General features: G+C 50.1%; 15 non-coding genes and 2 pseudogenes across 15 annotated transcripts; all 17 read left to right on the top strand.

Annotated features, from left to right (window-relative positions):
• Positions 1-1,006: 1,006 nt before the first annotated feature.
• Positions 1,007-1,189, top strand: LOC139619655 (U2 spliceosomal RNA). Its single transcript, XR_011690639.1, has one exon. It is a non-coding gene; the product is annotated as a U2 spliceosomal RNA (small nuclear RNA).
• Positions 1,190-1,576: 387 nt separating this feature from the next.
• Positions 1,577-1,691, top strand: LOC139618962 (U5 spliceosomal RNA). Its single transcript, XR_011689966.1, has one exon. It is a non-coding gene; the product is annotated as a U5 spliceosomal RNA (small nuclear RNA).
• Positions 1,692-1,855: 164 nt separating this feature from the next.
• Positions 1,856-2,047, top strand: LOC139619454 (U2 spliceosomal RNA). Its single transcript, XR_011690449.1, has one exon. It is a non-coding gene; the product is annotated as a U2 spliceosomal RNA (small nuclear RNA).
• Positions 2,048-2,442: 395 nt separating this feature from the next.
• Positions 2,443-2,557, top strand: LOC139618961 (U5 spliceosomal RNA). Its single transcript, XR_011689965.1, has one exon. It is a non-coding gene; the product is annotated as a U5 spliceosomal RNA (small nuclear RNA).
• Positions 2,558-2,721: 164 nt separating this feature from the next.
• On the top strand, positions 2,722-2,913 carry LOC139619399 (U2 spliceosomal RNA). Its single transcript, XR_011690396.1, has one exon. It is a non-coding gene; the product is annotated as a U2 spliceosomal RNA (small nuclear RNA).
• A 391-nt stretch (positions 2,914-3,304) lies between these two features.
• LOC139618960 (U5 spliceosomal RNA) lies at positions 3,305-3,419 on the top strand. The gene has a single exon (XR_011689964.1). It is a non-coding gene; the product is annotated as a U5 spliceosomal RNA (small nuclear RNA).
• A 164-nt stretch (positions 3,420-3,583) lies between these two features.
• LOC139619641 (U2 spliceosomal RNA) lies at positions 3,584-3,775 on the top strand. Its single transcript, XR_011690631.1, has one exon. It is a non-coding gene; the product is annotated as a U2 spliceosomal RNA (small nuclear RNA).
• Positions 3,776-4,174: 399 nt separating this feature from the next.
• LOC139619354 (U5 spliceosomal RNA) lies at positions 4,175-4,289 on the top strand. Its single transcript, XR_011690353.1, has one exon. It is a non-coding gene; the product is annotated as a U5 spliceosomal RNA (small nuclear RNA).
• Positions 4,290-4,453: 164 nt separating this feature from the next.
• Positions 4,454-4,602, top strand: LOC139618738 (U2 spliceosomal RNA; annotated as a pseudogene).
• Positions 4,603-8,402: 3,800 nt separating this feature from the next.
• LOC139618959 (U5 spliceosomal RNA) lies at positions 8,403-8,517 on the top strand. The gene has a single exon (XR_011689963.1). It is a non-coding gene; the product is annotated as a U5 spliceosomal RNA (small nuclear RNA).
• Positions 8,518-8,681: 164 nt separating this feature from the next.
• Positions 8,682-8,873, top strand: LOC139619453 (U2 spliceosomal RNA). The gene has a single exon (XR_011690448.1). It is a non-coding gene; the product is annotated as a U2 spliceosomal RNA (small nuclear RNA).
• Positions 8,874-9,268: 395 nt separating this feature from the next.
• LOC139618958 (U5 spliceosomal RNA) lies at positions 9,269-9,383 on the top strand. The gene has a single exon (XR_011689962.1). It is a non-coding gene; the product is annotated as a U5 spliceosomal RNA (small nuclear RNA).
• Positions 9,384-9,547: 164 nt separating this feature from the next.
• On the top strand, positions 9,548-9,739 carry LOC139618765 (U2 spliceosomal RNA). Its single transcript, XR_011689786.1, has one exon. It is a non-coding gene; the product is annotated as a U2 spliceosomal RNA (small nuclear RNA).
• A 387-nt stretch (positions 9,740-10,126) lies between these two features.
• LOC139618957 (U5 spliceosomal RNA) lies at positions 10,127-10,241 on the top strand. The gene has a single exon (XR_011689961.1). It is a non-coding gene; the product is annotated as a U5 spliceosomal RNA (small nuclear RNA).
• A 5,753-nt stretch (positions 10,242-15,994) lies between these two features.
• LOC139619719 (U2 spliceosomal RNA) lies at positions 15,995-16,173 on the top strand (annotated as a pseudogene).
• Positions 16,174-16,568: 395 nt separating this feature from the next.
• On the top strand, positions 16,569-16,683 carry LOC139618956 (U5 spliceosomal RNA). The gene has a single exon (XR_011689960.1). It is a non-coding gene; the product is annotated as a U5 spliceosomal RNA (small nuclear RNA).
• Positions 16,684-16,847: 164 nt separating this feature from the next.
• On the top strand, positions 16,848-17,039 carry LOC139618753 (U2 spliceosomal RNA). The gene has a single exon (XR_011689785.1). It is a non-coding gene; the product is annotated as a U2 spliceosomal RNA (small nuclear RNA).
• Positions 17,040-17,088: the final 49 nt, after the last annotated feature.

Raw genomic sequence — 17,088 nt, 5'->3', positions numbered from 1 at the left:
CGTTCTCTGATCTCTGTTGTGCAGGAGCAGGAGCCAGTGAGTCCAGTGCGCGGGCTCGCATTTGGCGAGCCCTCAACAGTTTGGCGCAACGTGAACCATTCCGCTCTTCCAAACAGACTCCGGGACCTGTCATGGATGGTGGCTCATGAGATTCTCCCAGTCAGGTCCGTCATGCACTCCCGGGGCATGTCAACACGCTCAACCTGCCCCCGACCCGGTTGTGGCGCGCCAGAGTCGGTGAGGCATTTGCTCTGGGAGTGCAGCGCTGCCGTAGACCAGTGGGCAATGGCCGGCTCCTTGCAATTCCCGTACTTGCCAGCAAGGGAGGTCCTTACAGCACAACTGGTGCTGTATGGGGTGAGCCAAAAAACACTGAAGAAAGATGACTTTGCCCAGATGTGGCTCACCCTAGCCGCCATCAAAGACGCCATATGGACCTCCAGAAACTTGCTGGTAAGGAAGCACATGCAGATCCCCCCCGTGGCTGTGATCCGGATGGCTGTAGGCGGCAGGCCTAGGACACAGCCACAAAGAAGCATCGCCTCTGTGCCCATTCGGACGAAGGAGCCGGAGCCACACATGAAAAGGTCAAAGCAGCGGCGGCCTGGCTCTCCGGGTGAGGCAGGTGGGAAGGAGCAACAGGGTGAGGATCTCCTCTGAGCACCACGACAGGATCCCGAGAGACCAAATGTTTGGGGGAGCGGAATGAGTGACCCTGGGTAGGGACTCACTCTGCTCCTGCACAAAATTAGAAAGAAGAGAAGTTTTAAACCAATGCACTCCCTTTTTAAAGATTTGGGACACTCCATGGTTTTCATTTGTGAGATGGATTTTATGTTTGACAACATGTAAAACCCCTTGAAATATTTGTTTTTAATGTTTTAAAAAAAAACAAAACAAACAAACAATGGTTTTACAACTATTTATCATATTGTTGTGATTATAATGTACCCTTTGTATCTCAAGATGTAAACCTTCTTTGAAAAAACTTGAAATGAGTGTCAATAAATCTTTTCGAAAGAAAAAAAAAAAAAATCTGTTCTTATCAGTTTAATATCTGATATGTCCTCTACCCGAGGACAAACATATTAAACGGATTTTTAGAACTGGGAGCTGAAAAAGGGGCTTGCCCCGTTCACTCCACGCATCGACCTGGCATTGCAGTGCCGCCGGGAACGGTGCACCCTTCTCTGGCCGTGTGGAAAAGCAAGCAAGCAAGCAAGCAATGACGCAAACGTACAGTTTCAAATGCCCCTCTGGCAGTGGCTGGAGGAAGGTGAGTCAACCTGCCCCACAGCTGATATCCCTCACGCGCCCTGGAAGGGCTGCTAGCCTCCAATCAACCCCGCATTTTCCCTGTATTTTGGTCCCCGGGGGCCTGCAAGCGCCTGATAACTTGAGAAATTTGTGGGGATTGCATGTTGAGGCCCAGACACTTTTCTCCACAGCCCGATTGGCTAGAGCCCGTGACAACATGGGGAGGGGGCGGGGATTTGGCAAGCTAAGAGAAGGCTACCGTGAGGGCGGTGACTGGGACCAATGGGGTCCTCGGCCGCTCTTGAGGAGAGGCCTGTACTGACTCTGGTTTCTCTTCATCACGCACAAGTCTTTCGCCTTTTACTAAAGACTTCCGTGGAGAGGAACACCAATGAGTTTAAGCTATTTTTGGCAGGCTCTGCCGTATGGCTGAGCCCTTTGAGTTTGTGAAAAGTCAAACAGCTGTCGAGGTCAGGAATGGGGAGGTGGGCGGAGGTGGTGAAAAGCAGCCATTGCTCCGCTCATGTCAAAAGCAGCCAACCGCGACCAGCGAGATTTGTGCCAAGAGCCTGGCTGGAACGCCAGACACTTTGGGCCCATCGCTTCTCGGCCTTTTGGCTAAGATCAAGTGTAGTATCTGTTCTTATCAGTTTAATATCTGATATGTCCTCTACCCGAGGACAAACATATTAAACGGATTTTTAGAACTGGGAGCTGAAAAAGGGGCTTGCTCCGTTCACTCCACGCATCGACCTGGCATTGCAGTGCCGCCGGGAACGGTGCACCCTTCTCTGGCCGTGTGGAAAAGCAAGCAAGCAAGCAAGCAAGCAAACAATGACGCAAACGTACAGTTTCAAATGCCCCTCTGGCAGTGGCTGGAGGAAGGTGAGTCAACCTGCCCCACAGCTGATATCCCTCACGCGCCCTGGAAGGGCTGCTAGCCTCCAATCAACCCCGCATTTTCCCTGTATTTTGGTCCCCGGGGGCCTGCAAGCGCCTGATAACTTGAGAAATTTGTGGGGATTGCATGTTGAGGCCCAGACACTTTTCTCCACAGCCCGATTGGCTAGAGCCCGTGACAACATGGGGAGGGGGCGGGGATTTGGCAAGCTAAGAGAAGGCTACCGTGAGGGCGGTGACTGGGACCAATGGGGTCCTCGGCCGCTCTTGAGGAGAGGCCTGTACTGACTCTGGTTTCTCTTCATCACGCACAAGTCTTTCGCCTTTTACTAAAGACTTCCGTGGAGAGGAACACCAATGAGTTTAAGCTATTTTTGGCAGGCTCTGCCGTATGGCTGAGCCCTTTGAGTTTGTGAAAAGTCAAACAGCTGTCGAGGTCAGGAATGGGGAGGTGGGCGGAGGTGGTGAAAAGCAGCCATTGCTCCGCTCATGTCAAAAGCAGCCAACCGCGACCAGCGAGATTTGTGCCAAGAGCCTGGCTGGAACGCCAGACACTTTGGGCCCATCGCTTCTCGGCCTTTTGGCTAAGATCAAGTGTAGTATCTGTTCTTATCAGTTTAATATCTGATATGTCCTCTACCCGAGGACAAACATATTAAACGGATTTTTAGAACAGGGAGCTGAAAAAGGGGCTTGCCCCGTTCACTCCACGCATCGACCTGGCATTGCAGTGCCGCCGGGAACGGTGCACCCTTCTCTGGCCGTGTGGAAAAGCAAGCAAGCAAGCAAGCAAACAATGACGCAAACGTACAGTTTCAAATGCCCCTCTGGCAGTGGCTGGAGGAAGGTGAGTCAACCTGCCCCACAGCTGATATCCCTCACGCGCCCTGGAAGGGCTGCTAGCCTCCAATCAACCCCGCATTTTCCCTGTATTTTGGTCCCCGGGGGCCTGCAAGCGCCTGATAACTTGAGAAATTTGTGGGGATTGCATGTTGAGGCCCAGACACTTTTCTCCACAGCCCGATTGGCTAGAGCCCGTGACAACATGGGGAGGGGGCGGGGATTTGGCAAGCTAAGAGAAGGCTACCGTGAGGGCGGTGACTGGGACCAATGGGGTCCTCGGCCGCTCTTGAGGAGAGGCCTGTACTGACTCTGGTTTCTCTTCATCACGCACAAGTCTTTCGCCTTTTACTAAAGACTTCCGTGGAGAGGAACACCAATGAGTTTAAGCTATTTTTGGCAGGCTCTGCCGTATGGCTGAGCCCTTTGAGTTTGTGAAAAGTCAAACAGCTGTCGAGGTCAGGAATGGGGAGGTGGGCGGAGGTGGTGAAAAGCAGCCATTGCTCCGCTCATGTCAAAAGCAGCCAACCGCGACCAGCGAGATTTGTGCCAAGAGCCTGGCTGGAACGCCAGACACTTTGGGCCCATCGCTTCTCGGCCTTTTGGCTAAGATCAAGTGTAGTATCTGTTCTTATCAGTTTAATATCTGATATGTCCTCTACCCAAGGACAAACATATTAAACGGATTTTTAGAACTGGGAGCTGAAAAAGGGGCTTGCTCTGTTCACTCCACGCATCGACCTGGCATTGCAGTGCCGCCGGGAACGGTGCACCCTTCTCTGGCCGTGTGGAAAAGCAAGCAAGCAAGCAAGCAAGCAAGCAAACAATGACGCAAACGTACAGTTTCAAATGCCCCTCTGGCAGTGGCTGGAGGAAGGTGAGTCAACCTGCCCCACAGCTGATATCCCTCACGCGCCCTGGAAGGGCTGCTAGCCTCCAATCAACCCCGCATTTTCCCTGTATTTTGGTCCCCGGGGGCCTGCAAGCGCCTGATAACTTGAGAAATTTGTGGGGATTGCATGTTGAGGCCCAGACACTTTTCTCCACAGCCCGATTGGCTAGAGCCCGTGACAACATGGGGAGGGGGCGGGGATTTGGCAAGCTAAGAGAAGGCTACCGTGAGGGCGGTGACTGGGACCAATGGGGTCCTCGGCCGCTCTTGAGGAGAGGCCTGTACTGACGCTGGTTTCTCTTCATCACGCACAAGTCTTTCGCCTTTTACTAAAGACTTCCGTGGAGAGGAACACCAATGAGTTTAAGCTATTTTTGGCAGGCTCTGCCGTATGGCTGAGCCCTTTGAGTTTGTGAAAAGTCAAACAGCTGTCGAGGTCAGGAATGGGGAGGTGGGCGGAGGTGGTGAAAAGCAGCCATTGCTCCGCTCATGTCAAAAGCAGCCAACCGCGACCAGCGAGATTTGTGCCAAGAGCCTGGCTGGAACGCCAGACACTTTGGGCCCATCGCTTCTCGGCCTTTTGGCTAAGATCAAGTGTAGTATTCGTGGAGAGATTTTTCTTTTTTGATCTGGGCGACACTTCTATGGAAGCGATGGCCAGTATGGCCTCTCCTGTGCAGGTTATCCCTATGGTTGGGTTGAGGTTCACGCTTCGTTTCCAGGCAATCGTGACAGAAGAAGATGCTGTTTCAAGATCGTGGTTCTGCAAGAGGGTCATCATGGGCCAGCTTCTTTTGACGGTGGAGGATGTCTTGTGCATTCAATGGAACCAACAGGAAAAAGCTTTTGATGTCACCCTGAGGAATGAGGAGGTGTACAGAAAGGTGTCTGAAAATTGTTCGGCTGGAGCTGGGGTAAGGCCCCTTGCCTGCTACAAGATTTTGAGTTTGGACAGACCTAATTTCAGGCAGATCACAGTTCACATGTTTAACCCGTTTGTGACTGATCTTGCCTTGGCTGATTTCCTGGGCCGGTATGGAGAAGTGGTGTCAGCAGCAAGATATGTTAATGATCCAATGGGGTTTTGGACTGGCAGACGGCAGTTCCAGGTGTTGCTCAAGCCTGAGCCAGAAGGGCCTGGTGGTCTCAGACATCCACCCGCCTTTTTTAGTCTCGGTGGGGACCGTGGCTATTTGTTCTATTCGAGGCAACCGTCTTTCTGTCGGCAGTGTAGGCAGTCTGGCCACACGGAGGCAGGATGCACTGGGGTCTGCTGCCGTTTCTGTGGTCAGGGGGGACACGAGGCTAAAGACTGCACTGCACTGAAGGCCTGTCATGGATGTGGTGGACTTGATCACCTCTATCGGAGCTGTCCTGGCCGTAGGAGAACCTTTGCAGAAGTAGCTGGGGCCACTGGAGGGCAGGGTAAGGCTCAAGACTTTGGAGGGACTTTCGTGCCAATGGGCAATACGTCAATTGATCCACAGCAAGCGGATCAGCTTCCAGGCCCTTCTGGGAGTAGAGTGGACTCTGTATCCAAGGTGCAGGGACTTGCCAGTGTTGCTGGAGAAGTCAGTGTGGACCAGGTGCCCTCGGGGATTACGGACACGGTCCCCACTGGTGCCGCTCCCACCGAGCCAAAGCAAGGAGCACGAAGAGGTTTGAAGGTGTTGGAGGAGGGTCTCTCGATTGAAAAGGGGGAGTGTGAGCAGGTGGTGAAGAGTAAAAGGTCAAAGAGGGAGAGGGAGGGAGAGGGGAGGGGGCAGGCCGCAGAGGTGGGGGTTGATGTGGGTAGGGCTGATGGAATACAACAGGGGGGGGAAACGGTTAGAGGAGGGGCCCGGGGGCGGGATGCAATAGATACAGGTCAGGGGTTGGAGCATGTCTCAGGGGTTTTGGGTGAGGAGCCACCAGCTGGGTTGGAGCTTGATTTTGAGCTTTCTCCCGGTTTGCTCCTATTGTCGTCTCCTTTGAGTGAGGACGCATACGAGGGACCAAAAAGGCCTTCATCCTCACCAAATGCTGTTCCCTTTTCCTGGGCGGACCAGATGGATAGTGAAGGAGATGATCTGTATTCACAGTAGGGGGGGGGACTGTTTTGTTTTCTTTTTGTTTTTGTTTGAGTGTAAGCATCTGTAATTTAAAATGTTCTCCTTTGATGTTCTTTCTCTGAATGTGAGGGGAATGAGGAACACTGTTAAAAGAAGGATCGTTTTCGAATTTGTTAGCTCTTTGCGTGTAGCTTTTTGTTTGTTGCAGGAAGTCCACTTACGGGATATGGGGGATGTTGGGTGTTTTAGAAGGGAATGGACCAGAGGGGACTCAGTCTGGAGCATAGGGGGTGTTCACTCTACAGGAGTTGGGATTTTGTTTGGTTTTAAGGAGATTAAAGTGGAGGGTGTTTTTGTTATTGTCCAGGGGAGAATAATGGGTGCGGACATCTCCTGGGGAACAAACACGCTGAGAATCATTGTGGTCTATGGACCACAATCCTCAGCAGAGCGGAAAGAAATGTTTGGGATGCTGGAGCCGCACCTTGTCACCAACAGGCAGGTCATCATAGGGGGTGATTTTAATGTAGAGTTAGGAAAGGGGGGTGATGCCAGCGACCTGTACATTTCTAATCTTTTGAATAGTTTTGGTTTGGTCGATGGGGCGAGGGTGGTCAGGCCACTCATGGATGGTCCCACTTGGCGTAATTCGCAGGGGATCTTTAAGCGTTTAGATTATGTATTTTTTGTTAAGACCTTGAAGTTGGTTGCAGGAAGGGTGCTCCCGGTTTGCTTTTCGGATCATGATGGTTTGCTGTTTACGGTGAGTTTGGATTTGCCAGTCTTCGGGCCTGGGTTTTGGCGCTTAAATATTAGTGTGCTGGAGGAGGACTTGTTTAGTCAACAGTTTCTTTGGTTTTTTAAGGGTCTTATGGGACTCAAACCGCTGTGCCAGGGGTTGTTAGAGTGGTGGGAGGTGGCTAAGGAGAGGATGAAGATATTTTGTTTAAGTTATTGTCAGAGAAAGGCTGGAATGGCAAAGAGGGAGGTGGTCCATCTCCAGCACCGCCTTGAACTCGAGTATGCTAGGGGTAACTGTAAAGGTGCTGTAGACCATCAAGTTTGCGCATCCTTGAAAGCAAGTCTGAGACATATTTTTGAGGGTAGGGCCCGCGCATACCTGGTGCGGTCACGTCTGCAGTTCATTGAACAGTCAGAGACATGTTCGGCTGCTTTTTTTGGCTCCATACGGGCTGATAGGGCGAAGCAGCTGGTGTCAGGAGTTAGGAATAAACAGGGCAGGGTTGTGGTGGACACCTGCGAGATGGTGTGTGTCGCTACAGATCATTTCCGTGATGTTTTCACGGAGCGAGCGGTAGACATAGGAGGGGGAGGGGTGTTCCTGGATTTGCTGAACCAGCAGGTGCCAGGGAACATAGTGCGGGCTTTGGAGGCCCCACTGACCCTCAAAGAGCTTGAAGGTGCTCTCTGTAGGATGAACAGGCGCAAGGTGCCAGGCATTGATGGGTTGCCGGTAGAGTTCTATGTTAAGTTTTGGGACATACTTGGGCCAGTATTGTTGGAGGTGTTGACTGAGGTGCTCTGTACGGGGAAAATGGGGAGGTCTATGGCGACTGGAGTTATCTCCCTTCTGTTTAAGAAAGGGGATCGCGCTGATATGGATAACTGGCGACCGCTGTCCATGCTGTGCGTAGACTATAAGCTCCTGGCTAAGGTTCTGGCAGACCGGTTAAGCGTGGCCCTGCCACATGTGGTCCATGTGGACCAGACATGTGCAGTGCCAGGGCGCTCAGTAAGATGGAACCTGCAACTCTTACGGGATGCTGTGGCTTGGGCTGAGGATAGGCATCTGCCGCTTATGCTGGTCGGTCTTGATCAAGCAAAGGCCTTTGACAGAGTACATTGGGGTTTTATGTTTAGTGTACTGGAAAGGCTAGGTTTCGGTCAGGTTTTTGTAGGGTGGCTGCGCACATTGTATAGGGGTGCGGGGAGCAGGGTTTTGGTTAATGGGCACCTGGGGGAGGCTTTTAGTTTGTACTCTGGGGTGAGACAGGGTTGCCCGCTCTCACCGCTGCTCTATGTGCTTTACATGGAGCCATTAGCAGCTGCCATTCGGGCTGATCCTGGAGTGAGAGGTTTTTTTGTGCCTGGCAGTGGGGGTCTGCGAGTCAAGCTGTCTCAGCAGGCTCTGCCGTATGGCTGAGCCCTTTGAGTTTGTGAAAAGTCAAACAGCTGTCGAGGTCAGGAATGGGGAGGTGGGCGGAGGTGGTGAAAAGCAGCCATTGCTCCGCTCATGTCAAAAGCAGCCAACCGCGACCAGCGAGATTTGTGCCAAGAGATTGCATGTTGAGGCCCAGACACTTTTCTCCACAGCCCGATTGGCTAGAGCCCGTGACAACATGGGGAGGGGGCGGGGATTTGGCAAGCTAAGAGAAGGCTACCGTGAGGGCGGTGACTGGGACCAATGGGGTCCTCGGCCGCTCTTGAGGAGAGGCCTGTACTGACTCTGGTTTCTCTTCATCACGCACAAGTCTTTCGCCTTTTACTAAAGACTTCCGTGGAGAGGAACACCAATGAGTTTAAGCTATTTTTGGCAGGCTCTGCCGTATGGCTGAGCCCTTTGAGTTTGTGAAAAGTCAAACAGCTGTCGAGGTCAGGAATGGGGAGGTGGGCGGAGGTGGTGAAAAGCAGCCATTGCTCCGCTCATGTCAAAAGCAGCCAACCGCGACCAGCGAGATTTGTGCCAAGAGCCTGGCTGGAACGCCAGACACTTTGGGCCCATCGCTTCTCGGCCTTTTGGCTAAGATCAAGTGTAGTATCTGTTCTTATCAGTTTAATATCTGATATGTCCTCTACCCGAGGACAAACATATTAAACGGATTTTTAGAACTGGGAGCTGAAAAAGGGGCTTGCTCCGTTCACTCCACGCATCGACCTGGCATTGCAGTGCCGCCGGGAACGGTGCACCCTTCTCTGGCCGTGTGGAAAAGCAAGCAAGCAAGCAAGCAAGCAAACAATGACGCAAACGTACAGTTTCAAATGCCCCTCTGGCAGTGGCTGGAGGAAGGTGAGTCAACCTGCCCCACAGCTGATATCCCTCACGCGCCCTGGAAGGGCTGCTAGCCTCCAATCAACCCCGCATTTTCCCTGTATTTTGGTCCCCGGGGGCCTGCAAGCGCCTGATAACTTGAGAAATTTGTGGGGATTGCATGTTGAGGCCCAGACACTTTTCTCCACAGCCCGATTGGCTAGAGCCCGTGACAACATGGGGAGGGGGCGGGGATTTGGCAAGCTAAGAGAAGGCTACCGTGAGGGCGGTGACTGGGACCAATGGGGTCCTCGGCCGCTCTTGAGGAGAGGCCTGTACTGACTCTGGTTTCTCTTCATCACGCACAAGTCTTTCGCCTTTTACTAAAGACTTCCGTGGAGAGGAACACCAATGAGTTTAAGCTATTTTTGGCAGGCTCTGCCGTATGGCTGAGCCCTTTGAGTTTGTGAAAAGTCAAACAGCTGTCGAGGTCAGGAATGGGGAGGTGGGCGGAGGTGGTGAAAAGCAGCCATTGCTCCGCTCATGTCAAAAGCAGCCAACCGCGACCAGCGAGATTTGTGCCAAGAGCCTGGCTGGAACGCCAGACACTTTGGGCCCATCGCTTCTCGGCCTTTTGGCTAAGATCAAGTGTAGTATCTGTTCTTATCAGTTTAATATCTGATATGTCCTCTACCCGAGGACAAACATATTAAACGGATTTTTAGAACTGGGAGCTGAAAAAGGGGCTTGCCCCGTTCACTCCACGCATCGACCTGGCATTGCAGTGCCGCCGGGAACGGTGCACCCTTCTCTGGCCGTGTGGAAAAGCAAGCAAGCAAGCAAGCAATGACGCAAACGTACAGTTTCAAATGCCCCTCTGGCAGTGGCTGGAGGAAGGTGAGTCAACCTGCCCCACAGCTGATATCCCTCACGCGCCCTGGAAGGGCTGCTAGCCTCCAATCAACCCCGCATTTTCCCTGTATTTTGGTCCCCGGGGGCCTGCAAGCGCCTGATAACTTGAGAAATTTGTGGGGATTGCATGTTGAGGCCCAGACACTTTTCTCCACAGCCCGATTGGCTAGAGCCCGTGACAACATGGGGAGGGGGCGGGGATTTGGCAAGCTAAGAGAAGGCTACCGTGAGGGCGGTGACTGGGACCAATGGGGTCCTCGGCCGCTCTTGAGGAGAGGCCTGTACTGACTCTGGTTTCTCTTCATCACGCACAAGTCTTTCGCCTTTTACTAAAGACTTCCGTGGAGAGGAACACCAATGAGTTTAAGCTATTTTTGGCAGGCTCTGCCGTATGGCTGAGCCCTTTGAGTTTGTGAAAAGTCAAACAGCTGTCGAGGTCAGGAATGGGGAGGTGGGCGGAGGTGGTGAAAAGCAGCCATTGCTCCGCTCATGTCAAAAGCAGCCAACCGCGACCAGCGAGATTTGTGCCAAGAGCCTGGCTGGAACGCCAGACACTTTGGGCCCATCGCTTCTCGGCCTTTTGGCTAAGACTGCGGTCGCCTCCTTTTGATGGTTAAATTCTTGCCTGTTGTGGCTCTGAGTTAAACCAGCTCTTGGGAGGAAATTGTCTACATTCCTTGTTTAAAGTTGTGCAACTTTTCTGTAGTTGCATATCTTAAACAAATAGGAATTCATTGGCCCAGAGAATCTCTTACCTGAGCTCTGCCGGATTCAACACCTTGTCCAGGCCAAAACTTGAAAAGGTAAGTACGTTTTTAGATTTTTTTCCTTTTTTATATTTTTAATTGTATTTACTTATTTATTGTTCATTGTTTTTTTGTCCATTGTAAGTTTTTTACTGATTTTAGATCCTTTTAGCTTGTGGTGCCTCCACCATGTCGGCCACCCATGCCAACATGCGGAGGCACCACAGCGTCCGTTTTAAGTTTAAAGAAAAGGATGGAAAGCTCCTGGAGATGTCAAGGCTAGATTTCTCCAGGAAGCTAATCCAACAGGCTTTGAAATTCACAGCAAACGATTTGAATTGTATTTTGACCCTACCATTAAACAAAGGTTTTGATGTAAGCTTCCAGTCTGCGGCTATCTTGAGAGAATTTTGGACAAGATTTGAGTCTGTGAAACCCCAGTTTTCTGCATTTGTTGTTGAAAAACTGACTGATAATGCATTGAAAACAGTCATTGTCAGAATGTTTAATGAGACAGTGAATGCAGAAGACATTTGTATATGGCTGGGGAGATACTGCACTGTTAAAGGCCAGGCTACCAAAGTGAGAGATGAGGACGGCATCTGGAATTGCGCTTGGAGGGTCCCCATTCAACAATGGCAGGACCCCCAGGGCTTCCAAGGCCTGAAACATCTGCCGTCAATGATAGTTCTGGGTGAAAACAGGGGCTACATCCACTACCAAGGTCAGCCCAAGCTCTGCCGCAAGTGTGGTGAGCATGGGCACCTGGTAGAAGCGTGCACAAAAACCTTTTGCGGAAAGTGTAGAGAAATTGGGCACACTTTTGAGGAGTGCACCAATGGCAGGAAGTGCAACCTTTGTGGAGAAACAAATCATCTCTTCAGAGCTTGCCCCAAATCGTTTGCCAACAAACTAAAGGCAGCAAAAGCCAATGAACAAAATGGAGGACAAAAAGAAAAAGAGCAGGTTGAAGAGGCTGGGCAGGAAAATTCAAATCTCCCGCCAGATACTGTGATTGGAGAGGAGGGATCATGTGAGGCGGGAGAGGGGGAGGGGCCTGCAACAGCCCCATCAATGGAGAGTGGAGAGGAGGATGGGGAGATGCAGGAAGTGGGCGGAGCTAGTTCAGAAATGGAAGATTTTCAACCACCTGAAAATAGTGAGGATGCCCCCCTCCCCGATGCCCAGCAAACAAAGAGACTTGCATCGGAATTGTCCTCTGAGTCTCCTGTAGCCTCAGAGAAGAGGGGAAGAGTTGGGACTCTCTCAGACAGTTCATCTGTGGAGGAGCCCAGAGTCTTCCCCTCCAATTCACCAAATGAAGTCTCTTTTCTGACAGTAGCTCTACAATCAACCCCTAAGGACTCCAAGCTAAATGCAGCCTTGCGTCAAAGGCCAACCCCCAGAGTCCGACGGGGGAATGGAGCTCAACTCCCTCCTTCATCACCTGTTGAAGTGAAGGAGGAGCCCCGTTCACAAGAAATAGTCTAACTGCCTTTTTTTTAAAAAAAAAAAAGATATTTTAGCATCTTAAACCTCTATTTAGTGTTTTTAAAATTTCATACCTGTTGTTTTTAATCATACTCATGACACTCACCTTCTCAACCATCAATGTGAGAAGTGTGAAGTCGAGAGTTAGAGCCCAGAGTGTTTTATCCTTTCTTAATTCTACAAAGTCAGATGTGTTTTTAATGCAGGAATGTGGCATACCGTTTTTAAAACACTACCGACAGTGGGAGGAGATGTGGCCACAGACATCGATATGGAGCGGATCAAACCAAAATAAGAACGATGGAGTGGCCATTTTAATAAAAAACCCTCAGGTTCTGGTGAAGGGTAGCACTGTGGTGAGAGACGGTAGGGCACTTTTAGCACACTTGACCTTTATGGGACAGGATTTTAACCTTCTCAATATTTATGGCTTTAACGACAAAAATGACAGGTATGACCTTTTAGAAGACCTGCAGTCCCACATGCTAGGGAGAGTGCCATTAGTTTTATGAGGTGATTTTAACTGTATTTTAAGTCGAAAAGATAGAAAAAGAACAGGGGAAGATTTTAAAATTGACAAAACATCGGTTTTATTACAGGGCATATGCAGGGATTTTAAACTACAAGACTGTTTTAAAACCATGCATCCCAGAGAGGAGGGCTTCACCTGGTTCAGTGGTGATGGCACCAGAGCCTCTCGCATAGATTTTATTTTCACACGGGACTGCCCGCCGACCGATGCTAGATTGACCCCTGTTTTCTTTTCTGACCACCTGATGCTCTCCTGCACCCTTTCACTCTCTTCAGGTGTGACTTTTGGAAGTGGTCTGTGGAAACTCAACTGCTCCCTGCTTGAAGATCAACATCTAGTTCAGCAGTACAGGGAGCAGTACCGAGAGTGGCAGACCCTTCAAGACATGTACGATACACGAGCACACTGGTGGGAGATGGTGAAGGGAAAGACCCAGACTTTTTTCAGACAGGCAGGCAAAAAAAGAAAGGGCAAGGAGAACAGACGCATGATGGGACTGCAGAAGCGACTACAGCGCTATTTTAACCTCAACCAAAATGGAATGGATTTTAATGAAGAAATTAGAGAAATCAAATCAGAGATGTCGGTTTTAGCTGAAATTAAAAGCAAGGGTGTCATTTTAAGGAGCAGGGAACGGGAAATAGAGGAGGGTGAGAAGTGCACCAGGTATTTTTTTAAGAAAATTGTTAGTAAAGGGGGGACCATTTTAAAACTAAAAAAGGAAAACGGGTGCATAACAGAGAATATCGAAGAAATTAAACAGATTGTGGAAAATTTTTACGTAGAATTGTATAAAGAAAAGCCCATTAGAATAGACACCATGAATGAAGTTTTAAAATCCATCGATAAAAAAGTAAAAGACAGTGTGCTTTTAACCCAAGATTTTACCATTCTAGAGTTAAATAAATGTTTGTCAAGTTTTAAAAAAGGGAAGTCCCCAGGACAGGATGGACTTCCCTTGGAATTTTATTTGACCTTTTGGGACATTTTAGCACCTGATTTGATCGATGTTTTTAAAGACTTTGAGCACCTAGACCGACTTCCTGACAGTTTTAGAGTAGGGATAGTGACTCTACTGCACAAAAACAAAGACAAGACCGACCTGATGAACTGGAGACCTATCGCACTTTTAAACCTTGATTGTAAACTTTTTAGCAAACTTTTAGCCTCACGTATGTCCTTGTTTTTAAAGGGGGTGATTCACCCGGATCAAGGCTGTGCCATCCCAGGGAGGAAGATCACCGACAGCCTGGTACTGATCCGAGACACCATCTGTTACGCGAGAGACAGAAACATCCGGCTAGTAGTCCTAAATTTAGATTTTGAGAAAGCCTTCGATCGGGTCTCGCACCAGTACCTTTTCAAGGTACTGCAAAAAATGGGGTTCCCAGAAAGGTTTCTAGCTTGGGTGGGATTGCTGTATCGGGACATTACCAGCAAATTTGTGATTAACGGGCATTTGACAAAAGCAGTCGATATTAACTGCGGTGTCCGTCAGGGTTGTCCGTTATCTGCCCTCCTATACATAACATGTATAGAACCGCTGGCACAGATCTTGAGAAGGGATCAACGAATCAATGGGTTGGGAGTACCGGGGAGCGGGGGACTGGACACCAAGTGTATTTTATACATGGACGACGTGAACATTTTATGCACCGACCTTTTATCCGTCAACAGGACGCTGGACTTGACTGACTGGTTTGGACAGGCTTCTGGGTCAAAGTTGAACAAAAACAAGACCCAAGCCCAATTTTATGGACCGTGGACAGCGACTGAGATGACAGGACTCCCTTTGACTGTGACCCAGACTGACCAAAAAATACTGGGGATCAAATTTGACAGGGAGGGAGAAGGAACAACAAATTGGCCAGACGTGGTAGGGAAAGTAAAACAAAGACTAGGATATTGGGGACTTAGAGGACTGACTATTGAAGGAAAGGTTTTAATCATCAAAGCGGTGATTTTACCTTTGCTTTTACTCATCAGTTCTGTTTTTATCCCACCTAGGAGAGTGCTTTTAGATCTGGAGCGAGCCATCTTTTATTTCCTGTGGGGCTCCAAGTGGGAGAGACTGAGGAGGGAGGTCATGAAAAGGCCAAAAGAGAAAGGAGGAAAAGGAGTGCCTGACCTGTACTTGTTTTTAGGAAGCCGATACACCGCACTACACCTCAAACAAGCCACAGACCCATCCGGAAACCCCAAAACTACAGCCATGACACGTTTCTGGATGGGATCGTACCTCAGACGATTGAAGATTTTACCTACAGATCTTAAAGTACCCGTGTCTTTTAGCCTGCCACCAGCCTATGCTTTTATCCCGACGTTTTTAAAGCATTTTAAACTGGAGCAGGAGGAGCTGCATATTTTAACCAACCACCGTTCTCTGATCTCTGTTGTGCAGGAGCAGGAGCCAGTGAGTCCAGTGCGCGGGCTCGCATTTGGCGAGCCCTCAACAGTTTGGCGCAACGTGAACCATTCTGCTCTTCCAAACAGACTCCGGGACCTGTCATGGATGGTGGCTCATGAGATTCTCCCAGTCAGGTCCGTCATGCACTCCCGGGGCATGTCAACACGCTCAACCTGCCCCCGACCCGGTTGTGGCGCGCCAGAGTCGGTGAGGCATTTGCTCTGGGAGTGCAGCGCTGCCGTAGACCAGTGGGCAATGGCCGGCTCCTTGCAATTCCCGTACTTGCCAGCAAGGGAGGTCCTTACAGCACAACTGGTGCTCTATGGGGTGAGCCAAAAAACACTGAAGAAAGATGACTTTGCCCAGATGTGGCTCACCCTAGCCGCCATCAAAGACGCCATATGGACCTCCAGAAACTTGCTGGTAAGGAAGCACATGCAGATCCCCCCCGTGGCTGTGATCCGGATGGCTGTAGGCGGCAGGCCTAGGACACAGCCACAAAGAAGCATCGCCTCTGTGCCCATTCGGACGAAGGAGCCGGAGCCACACATGAAAAGGTCAAAGCAGCGGCGGCCTGGCTCTCCGGGTGAGGCAGGTGGGAAGGAGCAACAGGGTGAGGATCTCCTCTGAGCACCACGACAGGATCCCGAGAGACCAAATGTTTGGGGGAGCGGAATGAGTGACCCTGGGTAGGGACTCACTCTGCTCCTGCACAAAATTAGAAAGAAGAGAAGTTTTAAACCAATGCACTCCCTTTTAAAGATTTGGGACACTCCATGGTTTTCATTTGTGAGATGGATTTTATGTTTGACAACATGTAAAACCCCTTGAAATATTTGTTTTTAATGTTTTTAAAAAAAAAAACAAACAAACAAACAATGGTTTTACAACTATTTATCATAGTGTTGTGATTATAATGTACCCTTTGTATCTCAAGATGTAAACCTTCTTTGAAAAAACTTGAAATGAGTGTCAATAAATCTTTTCGAAAGAAAAAAAAAATCTGTTCTTATCAGTTTAATATCTGATATGTCCTCTACCCGAGGACAAACATATTAAACGGATTTTTAGAACTGGGAGCTGAAAAAGGGGCTTGCTCCGTTCACTCCACGCATCGACCTGGCATTGCAGTGCCGCCGGGAACGGTGCACCCTTCTCTGGCCGTGTGGAAAAGCAAGCAAGCAAGCAAGCAAGCAAACAATGACGCAAACGTACAGTTTCAAATGCCCCTCTGGCAGTGGCTGGAGGAAGGTGAGTCAACCTGCCCCACAGCTGATATCCCTCACGCGCCCTGGAAGGGCTGCTAGCCTCCAATCAACCCCGCATTTTCCCTGTATTTTGGTCCCCGGGGGCCTGCAAGCGCCTGATAACTTGAGAAATTTGTGGGGATTGCATGTTGAGGCCCAGACACTTTTCTCCACAGCCCGATTGGCTAGAGCCCGTGACAACATGGGGAGGGGGCGGGGATTTGGCAAGCTAAGAGAAGGCTACCGTGAGGGCGGTGACTGGGACCAATGGGGTCCTCGGCCGCTCTTGAGGAGAGGCCTGTACTGACTCTGGTTTCTCTTCATCACGCACAAGTCTTTCGCCTTTTACTAAAGACTTCCGTGGAGAGGAACACCAATGAGTTTAAGCTATTTTTGGCAGGCTCTGCCGTATGGCTGAGCCCTTTGAGTTTGTGAAAAGTCAAACAGCTGTCGAGGTCAGGAATGGGGAGGTGGGCGGAGGTGGTGAAAAGCAGCCATTGCTCCGCTCATGTCAAAAGCAGCCAACCGCGACCAGCGAGATTTGTGCCAAGAGCCTGGCTGGAACGCCAGACACTTTGGGCCCATCGCTTCTCGGCCTTTTGGCTAAGATCAAGTGTAGTATCTGTTCTTATCAGTTTAATATCTGATATGTCCTCTACCCGAGGACAAACATATTAAACGGATTTTTAGAACTGGGAGCTGAAAAAGGGGCTTGCCCCGTTCACTCCACGCATCGACCTGGCATTGCAGTGCCGCCGGGAACGGTGCACCCTTCTCTGGCCGTGTGGAAAAGCAAGCAAGCAAGCAAACAATGACGCAAACGT

The sequence above is a fragment of the Trachinotus anak genome, unplaced genomic scaffold, assembly GCF_046630095.1.
Source record: "Trachinotus anak isolate AG129_WGS33_773 ecotype Australia unplaced genomic scaffold, CSIRO_AGI_Tana_v1 ptg000003l, whole genome shotgun sequence".
NCBI classification, from domain to species: domain Eukaryota; kingdom Metazoa; phylum Chordata; class Actinopteri; order Carangiformes; family Carangidae; genus Trachinotus; species Trachinotus anak.
This window is presented reverse-complemented; position numbering and strand designations above follow the sequence as displayed.